This window comes from Suricata suricatta, chromosome 3 (genome assembly GCF_006229205.1).
Source record: "Suricata suricatta isolate VVHF042 chromosome 3, meerkat_22Aug2017_6uvM2_HiC, whole genome shotgun sequence".
NCBI lineage: Eukaryota > Metazoa > Chordata > Mammalia > Carnivora > Herpestidae > Suricata > Suricata suricatta.
This window is the reverse complement of record NC_043702.1, coordinates 94,980,645-94,992,540: the sequence shown is the minus strand read 5'-3', so window position 1 is coordinate 94,992,540 and position 11,896 is coordinate 94,980,645. Positions and strand designations below refer to the sequence as shown.

At 36.9% G+C, this 11,896-nt stretch overlaps 1 protein-coding gene across 1 annotated transcript in view; it reads right to left on the bottom strand.

Moving 5' to 3' along the window:
* DPP10 (dipeptidyl peptidase like 10) overlaps positions 1-11,896 on the bottom strand; it is a 617,838-nt gene that overhangs the window by 573,039 nt on the left and 32,903 nt on the right. The gene's annotated exons all lie outside the window — the stretch shown is intronic.

The window sequence follows — 11,896 nt, the reverse complement described above, 5'->3', positions numbered from 1 at the left end:
AAAAAAAAAAAAAAAGAAGCAAAACAGAACAGATAATTGAAAACAGGAGCTGGTTCTTTGAAAATATCAACAAAATTGGTAAGCCTTTCACCAGACTCATAACAGAGAGAGAGAGAGAGAGAGAGAGGACTCAAACAAAATTAGAAGTGAAAGAGGACAAATAACAACTGAGACCACAGAAATACAATGGATTATAAGATAATATTATGAAAAACCACAGGGGTGCCTGGGTGGCTTCGTCAGTTGAGTGTCCAACTTCAACTCAGGTCATGATCTCACAGTTTGAAGTTTAGAGCCTTGTGTCAGGCTCTGTGCTGACAGCTCAGATCCTGGAGCCTATTTCGGATTCTGTGTCTCGCTCTCTCTCTGACCCTCCTCCACTCACACTCTGTGTCTCTCTCTCAAAAATAAATAAACATTAAAAAAATAAAAAGTACAGGCCAAAAACCTGGACAACCTACAAGAAATGGAAAAATTCCTAGAAACATATAAGCTCCCAAAACTGAATCAAGAAGAAATAGGAAATTTGAATAGTCTGACTACCAGCAATGAATTCCCAACAAACAAAAGTCCAACACAAGACAGCTTCACAGGTGAGTTCTATAAAACATTTAAATAAGAGTTAATATCTATCCTTTTCAAACTATTCCAAAAAATAGAAGAGGAAGGAAAAGTTCCAAACTCATTCTGTGAGGCCATCATTGCCCTGATACCCAAAGCAGATAAAGACACATTAAAAAAAAAAAAAAGAACTATAAGCCAATACATATCTCTGATAAACTTAGATGCAAAAATCCTCAATAAAGTATTAGCAAACTGAATCCAACAATACATTAAAAAATTATTCATTGCAATCAAGTGAGATTTATTCCTGAAATGCAAGGGTAGTTGAATCTTCACAAATCAATCAGCATGAGGAAGGATAAAAAACATATGATCATATCAATAGATGGAGGAAAAAATACAACATCCATTTATGATAAAAACTTCCATAAAAGTATGTTACAGGGAACTTAATGCAATAAAGGCCATATGTGAAAAATTTAGAACTAATATCATACTCTATGGTAAAACAACTTTTCCCCTAAGGTCAAGAACAAGACAGAAATGTCCACTCTCATCACTTTTATTCAAGATAGTACAGAAGTCCCAGCCACAGCAATCAGATAGGAAAAAAGAATAAAGGGCATTCAAATTGATAAATAATAAATAAGACTTTCACTATTTGCAGAGGGCAAGATACTATATATAGAAAACCCTAGAGACTCCAGCAAAAAATTACTAGAATTGATAAATTCAGTAAAATTTGAAGGATACAAATTAAGAGAAATCCATTCCATATCTATACTCTAATAATGAAGTAGCAGAAAGAGAAATTAAGAAAACCCATTTAAAATTGTACCAAAATAATAAAATACTTTGGAATAAATTTAACCCTGGAGGTAAAAAAAAAAAAAAAAAAACCCATATTGTGAAAACTATAAAATAGTGATGAAAGAAATTGAAGACAACAGAAAGAAATGTAGAGACATTCCATGCTCATGGACTGCAAGAACAAATGTTGTTAAAAAGGTCATAGTACCCAAAATGATCTTTATCAAATTTTTTCACGAAACTCCAACAAACCTAAAATTTGTATGGAACCATAAAAGATCCTGAATACCCAACGCAATTTTGAAAAAGAAAAATAAACCCGGAGTTTTCACAATCCCTTATTTCAAATTATACTATAAAACTGTAGTAAACAAACCAGTATGGTACTAGCACAAAAACAGACACATAGATCAATGGAGCAGAAAAGAGAGCCCAGACGTAAATTCCCAATTATATAGTCAATTAATCTTTGACAAAAGGGACATGAATATCCAATGTTAAAAGAAGAGTCTCTTCAACAAATGGTTTTGGGAAAACTGGATAGCAACATGCAAAAGAAGAAATGGGATGACCCTCTTACACCATACACAAAAATAAACTCAAAATGGATTAAGGACCTACATGTGAGAAGTGAAACCATGAAAATCTTTAAAGAGAGCTCAGGCAATAATTTATCTGACACAGACCATAATAATATTTTTTCTAGATATGTCTTCTGAGGCAAGGGAAATATAAACTATTAGGACTACATCCAAATAAAAAGCTTCTGCCCAATAAAGAAACAATCAATAAAACTAAAAGGTAACCTACTGAATGAAAGCAGGTACTTGCAAATGACAGATATGAAAAGGTTTTGTATCCAGTCTGTATAAATAACTTATATATCTCAACACTGAAAACACAAAAAAACAAATAATCTAATTAAAATACAAGTCAAAGACATGAACAGACATTTCTCCAAAGAAGAGATTCAGGCAGACAACAGATCCATGAAAAGATGCTCAACATCATGCATCAGCAGAGAAATACCAATCAAAACCACAATGGATAGCACCTCACCCCTGTCAGAATGGTAAAATCAAAAACATAAGAAACAAGTATTGGCAAGGATGTGGAGAAAAAGGAACTCTCAAGTATTACTGGTAGCAAATGCAAACTGGTGTAGCCACTATGAAAAACAGTGTGTAGGTTCTTCAAAATATTAAAAATAGAACTACTGTATGTTCCAGTAATCGCACTACTGGGTATTTACCAAAAGAATAAAAAAAATTACTTTGAAAAGATACATGCATCCCTATGTTTTGGGCAGCATTATTTAAAATAGCTAAATTATGAAAGCAACCCAGTGTCCATTGATAGATGACTGGATAAGGATGTGATACACACACACACACACACACACACATATATATGTTATATAATATATAATGGAGTATCACTCAGCCATAAAATAGATTAAATCCTAATATTGTCAACAACATTACAGGCTCTGGAGGAGATAATGCTAAGCAAAAGTATGTAAGAGAAAGACAAATACCTTATGATTTCACTCATAGGTGGCATTTATGAAACAAAACAAAAGAAAAATAAAGAAACCAAAAACCAGATTCTTAACTATACAGAACCAACTAAAGGTCACCAGTGGGGCATGGGGCTGGACTGGGTGAAATAAGTGAAGGGGATTAATGAGTACACCTATCTTGATGAGCACTGAGTAATGCAGAGAATTGATAAATCACTATATTGTACATTTGAAACTGATATAACACTGTATGTTAACTATACTGGAATTAATTTTAAATATAGTTTCAAAAACAATACAGTTTCATTGGAAATGTAATCTAAAGTAAGAGTGCAGCAAAACACCAACAATGGAAACTAAGCGACTCATTTTTCTGAATAGCACACAAATTTGGCAAAAGGATGCTAAAGCTAATAAATAGTACTGTTCATGTCAAGTTACATATTAATCCTTGAAGTACAGATCTATCAGATTTACATCACTGCTCAAATACTTGTGCATTGCTGTATGCAAAAAAAAAAAAAAACTCAGATTGCGTTAAAACATAAATGTCTTGAGAATTTCTTTTGGTATTGCTTGGATTTATTTAATCCTCCTCTCCATATCTTTAGTATCTGTGATGAATATATTGTAGAAATGTAGTGCTTTTCAATCTGTGTTACTATCGGTGTCACTAAATCTGTGAAGTAGAAATGTTGAGACATCTGTCCCTGCAGCAGCTTCTTTTTACATCTGCTTCGCCACAAATTCATCTCTAGGAAACACATTTTCTTTCTTACACTTACTATATTACTTATTTTCTTTGCTGTTCTAAGCTACAAGACCAACATTGCCCAGAGGTGTGTTTGCTTGCTCGAGCAAGAGCAAAAGCAAAATGATTAAAGCAAGGTATAAAAGAAGAAAGTTACACTAGACCCAAAAAAATAAAAAAAAGTAATAAGAAAGCAAAACTAGAGAAGCCAACTCCACAGAATAAGGACTAGCAAGAAGGCAACTAATAATATTATTAAAATTTCACATACCAACACATTTCATTTTTAAACCTCCTGTAGAGTATTTCAAACATATACATATAAGTACAATATTATACATTATAAATATGTGTATTAATATTATATATTATGTACATACATATGTTGAAACAAATGTGCATTGTCTTAAATGTTGCTATGTGAAATGTGTCTGATAAGAGTAAGTAAAGAATGAGTGAGTACTGAATGTAAGATCTGTAAGCAGCTACATTTTCTGCCAAGATTTTGACCCCTTGGACAGAATGTGGGTTTGCTGAGGGCACTAACTTACTCCTTAATATGAGAAAGGTTGCTTTCAGTAACAGTTTACAACTGGGGAAAGGTATACAAGACCAAGGATACCTCCTTGGGATCAGGATGGTACAGTCTAGGAAAGAAAGGAATGCCTCAGAGTGAGGTCTGGCCCAAGTAATGCAACATGGTGCCCATTTACAATGACTCTGTTCCCTAGTCTGAGAACTGATCTGCTGACCATGAGGCCAATCCCGAAAGGGTTTCAGAACAAGTATCTCACGGCCAATCAGAAGTGTCAGGTACAAAAATGAAATATGACTATTATTTTCAGAGCTCGGTAGATTTCCTCCTAAACTTACACTTCTAGTCAATTTGGAACTGTGACGTGGGCACGTCCCTTAATAAAGTCTCAAGCCCAGAAAGCTGTTCTTAACTCCTTAGAAAGAGCTGGAGGTCCTGCCACAGAGCAAGCAGTCTGTGCTTCCTCTCGCCCGCTGGCTTGCACACTTCGATGATACAAGGGCCTCATGGACAATGCTGTCATCACTGTGTGCACCAAGCACCTACTACAGTGCCTGGAACACAGGTGGCGATCAATACTTGCTTCCTGAATAATGAGGACAAGTGAGACTGGTCAAGTACAGAATATAAAGCAGATTTGAGAGCTATATGAACACACTGCTCAAAGTCAAACAGCAAGAGGTTGCGGCGGAGACAGCTGCCATTAAACATCTCCCCTCAGCAATGATACCTTGCTCTAGCAATTTATAATTATAATAAAAGAAATTACTCTTTTACTCAATACTATGCAGTTAAGGCTAAATGAAGGTAATAAAGAACAAAATAAAATCACAATGGAGAGTGATAGAAAGCAAAGCTTCCCTAGACACATGGATTCTGATCTTAGCTCTGCCACTAAGGAGCCCTAAAGTTTTAGCAAGGTGATTGAATGGTCCTGAGACTAAGTTTCCACATCCTAAACCAAGGGCTTAGATTAGTGGACATTCTAGGCCTGAAATTCTATCATCTTTAGCTCATAATTGATGTATCAACCCACAGATGCATCTACGAAAACTCCTGGGATTCTCTATCTCCACTGCCCACTTCCTGCCAATCCCATGTGTTATAAGAAGCAATAAAATCTCCAGGGTTTCCCTATATAAATAGCTAATTTATAATTATATACAGATAATTATATAATACATAATAAATAGCTAATTTAACTTCCTTACTATACTGAGACATCTTCGCCTAGAAACATAAATCTGACCTTGGTATCCCCTGCTGAAAATCCTCCAAAGGCTTTTCATTATCTCAGGCTCCATTCCACGCTCCTTAATAATCCTTCCACAATCCACCTGCTGTGCTCTAAGTTTTACCTTAAGACACTCTGACTTTGGACTCTTTGCTCTAGGCTCACTGGGTTTCCTTCCAGTGCATCAAAATGATAATATTCTTTCACCTCTGGAATTTTTCCTTAGAACAATCTTCCCACCTACTCTTGATCCAACTAACATATACTATGAAACTGTTCAAAGGCTGCAAAACACTTAGCAGAGCGCCTTAAACACAAATGCTCCTCAAATATTTAATCAACTGTAAGAGGACTCAGAGGAAGAAAAAGCATATTCTGTTTTTTCTTTATTTTTCTACGGTAATTGCTCTTTAAAAACGTGTAAGTCCTTACCTTGGTTTGTAAGCCATTCACAGTACAGAGTACCTATTGCGCTGAAGGAAAACTGGATAGGAAAGCACTAATTGCCAAGACTGTTGGAGGAAAACAAATACTCTTCTGTAACTGTACACAAGTTACTCTGCAAAAAGCAAAGCAAGCCTAACTGAAGAGACAGCTGCAAAACCCACAATGATATAATGTGTTTGCCGATCTGCAAAATCATTTGAAAGTTGCTGCTTCAACAGCTGGTATCTGGAAAGTGTAAGCATCCTTCAGTCTAGTTAAAATTACACAGAGCAGAAATGTTTATTATGCACACAAAAAGGAGGTTCGGATGTTGAAGTTACAGCACTTTGAAAAGTCTGGAATAGTCAACAAAACACTTCTCGGTAGTTGGGAAATTTTCCCATAATCGTATTTGTTCAGTCGTGTTCTCTTTCTAGTTTTACAAATCTTACGATCACATATTTGAAGACTGTTCGAGAGATACCACCCTCAACCTGGTCCATTCATGTCACATTATTCTTTGAACCTAGCTTGCAGTTAGATTAAGCAAATAATGTGCACATGCTTGGCCTTAGCACTCTTATTTAACGACTTAGCATTTACAGAATAAATGAAGTCAACTGATTCTATTACCCCAGAAAAATAGAGAACTCAACCTTCTCCACATTAGACACCACTAAACAGAGGTGTAAACCTAGCTGAATACTGTAATGAAATGGTTGACCATAATCCACTTCCTAACAAAAATGTTTCCCTAATCTCACTATGACACCTAAATTTACCTAAGTTTTCCACGCAGTCCTTCCTTTAGTTTAATGAAACATTTCTCAATGTGCTCTTCAGAAATGATTAATAGGTTGGCTTTAGAAGAGCAAAAAAACCCAACATGTTCCCACTGTTACATGTGGGAGAAATTATTTTAAACAAAATCAAATGTTTTCTCTACTGCAGTATTTTTCAGAGTATTGAACAGGAAGAATCTAACAGGAAGTTTCTCCCACATGTATTAGTAAACAGAACTCTTGGTTCATGAGACTGTTAATCTCAAAATACTTATGAACAACATACTAGAAAACACCAATTTAAGGTGTTATAGATTCTTTAACAAGTGCAATTGGCTTCCCATGGCATCTGCTACATTATCTCACACTAACAAATTTACTTAACTAATACATCCAGTAAGCAGTCTAGTCACCTGTGAGCTGTGGAAGGGACATTACCTCGCCCTCCTAATCCCATTAAAAACCAGTGTACAGTGGTCTCCTCCAGGAGTGTGAAGTAGTTCGTTTCCTGTCTGTATTCCTCTCATTGATGGAGTGGCCACCCCCCAGGGAGGGCGCTCTCCCTATCTGACCAGAGACTCTGGGAGAAGAAACTGAGCTGCTTCCTTTTTCCTTTAGGACCTGCTTGCCCTGAGAGAATGTGGATACTTTCTTCTCTGTTCTTGCAGCCAGAGGCGGGGCCCCAGGTTTCATCCATAGAGGCTCCTTCCCTGATCCTCAGGATCCTCAGGTATCAAATGTAATTGGTAATACCTGCTTTGTGGGTTGTTTGCACATTAGCGTTTATGTGAATACAATGCTTTGTACAGTCCTGGCTTTGTCCAAAGTTTCGTAGATGTTTCTCTGTTGCAAGCACAGATTTCACTATAATTGCAGGCTGGATCTACACAGTTCGAGGGGTATGTATTGCTCCTGTCGGCTGCAAGAGGCTTCCTTCCTTCCTTCCTTCCCACCTACCTACCTTCCTTCCTTCCTTCCTTCCTTCCTTCCTCCCTCCCTCCCCCCTCTCTCTCTTTCTTTAATTCCTTGAATGCTGAGGACAATGTCAGACATGTGGCCAGTTCCTGGTGCATGTATGAAGAAAGACTTCCCTAGAGCAATTTAAATGATCTTCTTGCTACTCATTTTTCTACCTTGCCTAAATGAGAAGTGGTCACTTAGTGTTTTAAGAGGCCACCAGCTTATGCACAGCTTTAAGCAGGGGCAGGTAGACAAGGTATAATGGGTTTTTAACTGTAGAAGATAATTTTACTAATTAGCTTTCTTTTTTCCTTATAAGTAATCTAAAATCAGGCCAAATTAGAATAAGTGCAGAAAATTTATAGTAGGGAAGAAAAATCTTTTCTGCTGAAAGTCACCCACTCCCATAGACTTTCACTACTTAGATATTCATTTGAATAACAAAATTCCTCTATGGTTTTGATTCTTAACCCAGAGAATTTATCCACATCTGAGTATGAATTGCTTTGCTATTATAATTATGGTAAACTTCAATAGGCCAAGAAAGAATTTTTGGAGGATAGAGAAAAAGCAGTTTCTCCAGAAGCAAACATGACAAAATATACTGAGAGAATAATGAATATTGTGTTTGGACTGGGAGGTTCAGGTAGGTGATAGAGCAATGCAAAAAGAGATACAAGATACACTTTAATAAAACATCATTACAAAAAAAACACTAAAAATGAGATATGAGAGGTCAAAGGTAAAGTACTAATTCCACAGTGTCGTGTGTGTGTGTGTGTGTGTGTGTGTGCGCACGCGCACGTGTATCTTTCTGTTTACCAGCAGCTCTCCCCCACCTGCACCTTTTCTTTTTTCCAGAGGACGACAACTGCTACACTAGGTGGATGAGGCTGAAAATAAATTGCCTCAGTTGGGGGGAAGGATATCACCATTAGCTCTCATCAGTTTAGCTCAGCTCCAAAATGATGCAACACAGCATCTCCCTCTCCAGTCTGTCCAACCCTGGGATTAATAAAGAACAGGGGCGCCTGGGTGGCTCAGTCAGTTGAATGTCCGACTTCGGCTCAGGTCATGATCTCACGGTTCATGGGTTTGAGCCCCACATCGGGCTCTGTGCTGACCACTAGCTTGCTTCCGCACAGAAGCGCCTGGAATCTGCTTCAGATTCTGTGTCTCTTCCTCTCTCCGCCCCTTGCCCCTGTTCACACTGTCTCTGTCTCTCAAAAATAAATCAAATGTAAAAAATAAAATTAAAAAAGAAAGGAGAACAATCCTATAAAGGCCAAAGGACAAGCATATATGCTCATGGCTCTCCACCCCTCATCTTAATAGCACTTCCACCCTTACAGAGCGGACACTTCAGTACAGATCTGAGAAATGTCAAGGATCTTTAGAATTTATACACACTGGCCACAACATGGGGAAAAAATCGGAGGAAGGAATAGAAAAAATGTTAAGTCTAGACTGAGTCAACTCGTACTGAAGACCCATCCGTCCCTGCGGAAAACATGAACTTGGTCACCTCGGTCAAACTCCTGGCCCCGTTTGCTCTAAAGCCTGCTCTTTCCCTCCTTTGATACCTTCCCTGCCTATCCCGCCCTTCATCAGTTCTCATACAGTACTGAGTATCCTTTCAACTTGAGGTGAACATACTGAAAACTTCCTAATGCATTTATTTCTATGAAAAAAAAACCCATTTACACTAAAAGTTTTTTCTCAAAATTTTGTGGAAAAAATTGTATGTGGGTCTCCTGTGAGGCAATAATACAAGAGAATGATATTTTCTTCTCTTTGCCCTGATGAAAGCAGAATTTCTAGAGCCACACCAGCCAATCAGCAGCTACTAGCCATGTGTAATAATTTTTATTTAATTGAGTTAAAATCTGATAAAAATTCAGTTATTCATAGCACACTGGCCACCTTTCAACTGCTCAATAGCCACCTACCAGTACTGGACAGATCTAGAACATTTTTTTCCTCATCATAAAAGTGTCACTTGACAGTCTTCCTCTGAACACAGAAATAGAAAAAGTAAATAGGAAATCCAATTTAGACTTAAAATAACGAACACTCCCAAATAAATACAACTGTCAGAGATGTAGACTCCCTAGGGAAAAACAAGGCAAACAGTCCTCTGCAAGTAGAGGACTTAGATGGAAGCTATGTAATTAAAAAAAAAAATCTCAAAGACTTAATCATCCATTTCCTACATAAAAGGTAGCTACTTTTTGCATGGACCTCAAGTATATTGTAGTATAGAGGTGGAATTTAAGGGAAGGTATTAAGCAGGCTGTGTTGTAGCTTATGGGCAAGTAATAAATTGTATCATTTATCTTGAATGTATCATAGATAAGCTGCTATATAATGAATGCCACTTCAGATAGCTGTGAAATTAGGTGATTAACTAGGTGTTACTTAACCTTCTAATTTCTGTATAAGTCTAATTACATGAAATAGAAGTTGGTGTTTTGATTTTTTACTTTGCTTTTCTGTTTGGAGTGTCATTGTAACTACTGTATTGTAAATGATGGAAAATAATTGCATATGTTAAAAAAAATAAATTGTGTTATATTCAAAAAAAAAAATCTCAATAAGAAGCTGAGGTAGATGAGCTTAAAATTCCAAAGGTGTTTAATCAGAACACTGACATCAGTTTCAGACCCCCCAAAAAATCACAATTTTCCCATTCTCAATTCGTAGGTATTTTTCATTTAGTGACAAATCAGAAAAGGTTGTGCCTTACATCGCTAGGTCACAGAAAATTGTTTGATTTTAAAATCAGTGGCCTTTATTTCTTGATTTTTAAAATTAATTAAATAATGGAAATGAATAATGAATGTGTGGCTGAGTTTTGATCAAATGTAAAATAATCTTTGTAGTAAGCATTTTTTAAGAATGCACAAACACTAACATAAAATTTAGACTTTTTCCTAACACAGGAGCCACATCCAATAATGACATTTAAAGAAAGACGCTAATGTACGAGGACGTGAAAGACATTCTCACGCTATGATTGCCTAATCTATTCCTTCTTCAAATAAGGACTTTTAACCTCAAGATTCCCAATACGGAAAAATAAGGGAAAATATTACTCCTAGGATACATCCAGCTTCTTTACTCACTTAGGACTCCAATGTTTGGGAAAGACTGGGTCTAAGCATAAAAAATTAAAAAAAAAAAAAAGAAAAAATGATTTCCATACACCTCAAGGCTACCATGAGCATCTGAAGAAGAAAAGTCTAGGAGTCAAGGAGACATTCTTGTTTCCTTTTCCTGGACTCACCTCCAATGCTGTTAATGTACACACACAGTAAGTAGATCCTAGTTTAAGACTTCAACTTAGAAGTGACATGAAAAATCTTAACTGTCTCCAACGTGGACACCAAAGGGGCCCATATTTTGAAAAATGAGAGATATGTTTAGGTCAGGATTGCTAAAATATAATTTCTAAGTAGTGTTTTTTTAGTCTTTGGCTTTTAAAATTCTTTCAGAATTTTTTTATTTTATTTTTTTAATGTTTATTTGAGAGACAAGTGTGAGCAGGAGAAGGACAGAGAGAGAAGGAGACACATAATCGGAAGTAGGCTCCAGGCTCTGAGCTGTCAGCACAGAGCCCGATGTGGGGCTCAAATTCATGAACTGCGAGATCATGACCTGAGCTGAAGTGGGTGGCTTATCCGACTGAGCCACCCAGGCTACCTCTTTTAGAATTTATAATGGTTGAGCTCCCATTTCTCAGTAGAATTAATACAATGATCTAAACTAGGACAAGGTAAATTCTCTGAATTGAGGATCAAAAAAGCCTTATTTCTGAATACTAATTCCCTGCTTTCCCCCTTTCCTAATGAATTACTTACACATCTACTTCCCCTTCTATTAGCATTACTCTTTAGGATAAAGTTCAGCAAGTCCTCAGGAAAATGCAAAATATTAGGCAAGTCATTCAGTAGCCTTTTAATTTAAATTAGTATAAAAAATAAACTCACACCCACAAAACAAATAACCCAATGAAGAAATGGGCAGAAGATATGAACAGACACTTCTCCAAAGAGGACATCCAGATGGCTTACGGGCACATAAAATGATGCTCAACATCACTCCTCATCAGGGAAACACAAATCAAAACCTCACTGAGATACCACCTCATGCCAGTCAGAGTGGCTAAAATGAACAAATCAAGAGACTATAGATGCTGACGAGGGTGTGGAGAGATGGGCACCCTCCTACACTGCTGGTGGGAATGTAAATTGGTGCAGCCGCTCTGGAAAACAGTGTGGAGGTTCCTCAAAAAACTATCCATAGAACTCCC